Here is a 4,782-nt window from a genome sequence, read left to right as displayed (position 1 = left end):
TCATAAATGTTGTTCTGCTCACGCTAAGGCGCTACACTAACAGGTTATTTACACGCTAACACTTGTTCTCTACTGTTCATGTTTTATTTTGTTCCTGTGTGTTTATTCTTTGTAATAATAAGGAAAAAATGAGCGAGCGAGCGAGGACAGGAAACAGAACTCGAGTCTTTACCCCCTTCAAAATAAGAGCATACACACATACTCACACATAGTCTTGGTAACCAAACTTCACCACAGATGTTGAACTTTATTCAACTGAAAGTTTACAAAACAGCCAACTAAATACATACTTTATAATTCATCCAGAAAACCAATTCATGTTAAGATAAGTGTGGTAAACGTTTTCAAAATTAGTAAAAATGCTAACGTGCTCCACGAAAAATCAGCTATGCTAATACTGGAGCAAGATTTTTGATTAGCAGAGGTTTGCTAATGCGCTAGATAAGAACACCCACTAGTTTGGGGATTTTTATCTACTTAAGTTGACTCTAATTAAAACAAAATATCAAAACATCGTAGTTATTTTTAAGTATTTAAGAAGTTTAGTAAAGACTGAGAGAGTGGAGCAACTTTAGTGTTAAAACCTGTGAATGCAGTCGACAGGATTTTGTTTGACAGGATTTTGTTTTGCGTCAAACTGAATAACATACATTTTTTCATAAGAAGACATTTCTGGCAGGCAGTGGAAGGACAGCTAACAGCCAGGGGAGGCGGCTCTTCCTGCGGGACTGCAGGTTCCGTCCCGCGGGCTCCGGATTCCTGGCGGCGGCGGCAGCCTTCCGGGACGGACCGTCCTCAGGTTCGAGTTTCAGCAGAACATGGAAAGTGGAGTAAAGGTCGCTGTGGGTGTCTGACCTTTCAGGCTCAGGCGGTTTGTGTCTCCGGCTCGGCGTGGCCTGCAGCCAGGTGACGTCCTGTTCCCGCCTGTCATGTTATTGTTGCTGTACCTGAGTGAATACATTTATGATGAGGATCATAAATCTGTTTGCACACACACTCCTGGAACACAAAACAAGCTGCGGCGAGGTAAATCATTAAATGCTGGTACTGAGGGTGAGCAGAACAAAAAGCTGTTATTGTTTTGCAGAAATGGCTTTGCAGAACGAATCGAATCAAAATATAAATTGAACTTATTATTCATGCATAAAACGTTTTCACAAGCTAAAACTGCCTTAAAAACTTGTAAAAAAAAATACTAAAAACGACAAATAAAAGTAAAAATAATACTGAAGTCTGGTTCTGGTTTGCATACTGCAGGCTGAGAGAGCAGAAAATTTATAATTATTAAAAGCAATAGAAAACTAAATTGGTAACAAATAATATATTGTGTAAGACTAACAGAAATCATGAATGTCAGAATAACTTGGAGGTGATTAAAATTTATGCAAAATGTTTTTGCATAATGTTTTTAAATGCATGAGCAATAATTCATGCATTTAAAAAATAAAATGCTGGAGTCATGATGCAGTGACAATAGACATGAGAAAAGCTAATAAATAGATTCATGAACATGAAAACGGAGGATATTATGTCTGTAATTTCAGTATGTTTTAGTTTCATAAATGCATTATATGATTTTCCCTCGTTAATTTGAGTTTTTATTGATTTCAGTGAAAATCTTTTCTCCCTTCAGTGAGTTTTAGTGATCTGTGTTGGTGAAAACATGTAACCGTGACTCAGGGGGATTTCTCACTCGTTCCTGACATTCCCAGCATTCCTGCCGTGTTTGAGCTCATGCTGCTTCCTGCGTCTCTCACTGTGGATGTTTCCAGTAAAACGGCGTGTGATCTGCAGCACGCTGGGCCCCAGCAGCTCCTCTCCTTATATGGCTCCTCAGTGGGAGAAAGAGCCAGAAACAGAAAGGAAAGCCCCCCCAACCCTCTGAGGCTCAGTTTCCAAGGAAAGCAGCAGAAGCAGCGGCGGCTTTTCTTGATCTGCGTCGGGTTTCGGGGTCAGAACGGTGTCTGACCTGCAGGAGGAGGAGGAGGTGTGTTTGACCAGCGTAGCAACAGTAACTAAGGGTCACAGAGCGGCCTGCTGGGGTCACTGCAGCAACCATTGCTGTTTGTTTGGGTCCAAACGGTTTAATTAGGTCAGATGTCACAGAACCAGCACACCTAAAACACTGAACTCACAGACGATAGAGTCGCTTTTTTATGAGCTGATTCTGGATTTTACTGCAAAAACACAAAATCCTACCAGACCAAACATATTTGGTTTCGTTTCTATTGAAAGTATTTTTATTACATTTGAAATAAGACAAAACTAACTTACAAGTAACTTTTAAGCAACATGCAGGAGCTTGTTATAATTCCTTAGTCTTGATTTAAAAAAAAAAGTTGTTCTGTCAGTGGAACTAGAACTTTGTTTTATTAATATTAAATAATAATGGACTTAAAACAAGCTCATATATCTTCCTTGAAAGTTACTTGTAAATTAGTTTTGTCTTATTTCAAGCGTACAAAGATATTTTTGCACTGGAGACTAAACAGAAATACTTGGTAAGATTTTGTGTTTTTTGCCGTAAACAAGCCTGGAAATTAAATTTATCTTGTTTATTTTTCAGATTTTGGCGTTAACGGGGTTATTATGCACTTTTTGTGCATCATTAAAAAAACAGGACTTTTTTATGTTATAACTGAAATAATCTGCCAGTGGAGCTTTTTAAATGCAAAACAAAACATACTTTATTAATCCCAGAGGGAAATCAAATCATCAATATTTAGGAATTATTTACTGAAAACGATCGGCCACATCTTAGGTTACCAGGGCAGCAGCAGGGAGGCGTCTCCCATGGCAACAGAACGTTGTTTGGGGTTTCCTAGTCTGGAGAGGAGGGGTCGGGTCCGTCGGTGTTTTCTGACCCAGTTAAACGCAGAAACAAGCTTCCTGTTCGGTTTTTTACTGGTTCTGGAAGCTGTGAGGCCTGAAGGAAAGCGTGTGTGTGTGTGTGTGTGTGTGTGTGTGTGTGTGTGTGTGTGTGTGTGTGTGTGTGTGTGTCGCTGCCTGTGAAAGAAGTTTTTCGCTGAGTCATGACGATCAGAGCTGCTGGTTTTACTCCCTTCAGTTTTCTGCTCCACCTTGTTGCCATGGTTACGGACAACCTGGTACGTTTTTTACTCCCTACACGGGAATCTATTTACTTTTTAATTTTAGTTTTTTTTTTTTTTTTTTTACTTCTGTCTAATAAATTTTAGCTGAAGTTTGCTTTTTACTTCCTTTCCTTTAAACTATGTTTAGAGCTTTACTAACAGATATTTAGATATTTCCATAAGGTTGAAAAAAAAGTTTTATCCAACACAAAACATTCCTTGATAACAATAATATTCATTTTGTATATAAAAAAAAAAGGATTTGCAGAAGCCATTTCATTTTCAAATGGTGGTACATATTACAAATACACCAAAAAATGCATTTTTTAAAAATAAAAAAATTATAATTTTCTTGCCTGAAGTGCAATATCAGCATTTCTTTAGTGTGTTGATCATTTGTAGCAAAGGTTGAATCTGCAGCTAAATAATTATGTTTAACAGTGAAAAGCTCAGCTGTGTTTGAACACAGTGTAGAGATAATCTGGAGATTACATCCTGGATTAACAGATTAATAAATGAATAGCACAAAGTGATTAACATGAGATTAATTTTGACAGAGTTTTAACCAGGTAAATCTAAAACGGCAACATTTATATCTTGAATGCAAAATGTTTAATTTTTTTAAGTTTTAGTTTAATTATTGCTCTTTTTTCTGCAAGTGTAATTTTTTAGAGTGTAAACTCCAGTTAATGGTTAACTGATTACTAAGTTATTGATTCATGATTAATCCGATTAATCATTTCAGCCCAAAAACTAAGAAAACAGAGCAGATGATACATGAAAAGCTCAGAGTTAAAGGGAATCATGATAATAACTCCAATAAAACCTTTTATTTTAATCACAAGCATTTTTCACTCATTAAAAACTCATAAAAATCTTTAACAAGCCATAAAAACTTATTGGACACAGAATTCAAGACAATGTAGCGACACAATGAACGAGTGATGATTAAACACACACAGAGCAGCTGTTTCAGCGGATTAACACACACACACACACACACACACACACACTCTGAGGTTAATTAAAACGCTCGTCAGGACCAGTTTAACGAGACGCGTCTCGCTCAACTTCCTGGTTCCAGTTTACGGACTGGTCCGCACTTCATCTTAAAGTTACAGTACATAAAAAAAAATGCTGCCAAGAAATGAGATTTTAAACAGAAAAATAAAATTACGCTGGAAATGGTTGCAAAATCTGAGCTTTTTGTATTTTTTCCTAGAATCGAGCGCAAACTGGAGCCAAAGATCATCTAATTTAGTAATCGATTAATCGTTAACTGGAGGAAAAAACGCAAAACAGGCAATTTGCTGAGAGAACAACATATTGAGATGTAATTAGAGTAAAACTGAACAAAAACTATATAAATTTTGCTGTTAAGGTTTTGGTTTGTTCACTCAGAACTTCCACAGGTTTTTGTTTCACTTGGTTGAAAATAAAAATATTTTATATGAAGCATCTTTTGTTTTAGATTTTTTATTGACAGAAGCTGATTCAGCAAGATTTTCTTTTGCCTGATTTTATTATTCTTTTGTTTCCTATATGAATTATTGCAACTTTTTCTTAAATTTCCATTTAACTTTATATTTTGATGATGTAATTTTTAAATATTAAATGATAATTTGATCAGTTTCTCAGTACTTGAGTTTTTACCAAATACTTTTTACTTTTACTTGAGTAAAAATAAGTT

General features: G+C 36.2%; 1 long non-coding RNA gene across 1 annotated transcript; it reads right to left on the bottom strand.

The window, feature by feature from the left end:
- Positions 1–227: 227 nt before the first annotated feature.
- LOC103463148 (uncharacterized) lies at positions 228–2,192 on the bottom strand. Its single transcript, XR_533478.2, has 2 exons — positions 1,694–2,192; positions 228–947 (listed from the first exon to the last, which is right to left on the bottom strand). It is a non-coding gene; the product is annotated as an uncharacterized LOC103463148 (long non-coding RNA).
- Between the last annotated feature and the right edge of the window lie 2,590 nt (positions 2,193–4,782).

This window comes from Poecilia reticulata, linkage group LG4 (genome assembly GCF_000633615.1).
Source record: "Poecilia reticulata strain Guanapo linkage group LG4, Guppy_female_1.0+MT, whole genome shotgun sequence".
Lineage (NCBI taxonomy): Eukaryota > Metazoa > Chordata > Actinopteri > Cyprinodontiformes > Poeciliidae > Poecilia > Poecilia reticulata.
This window is presented reverse-complemented; position numbering and strand designations above follow the sequence as displayed.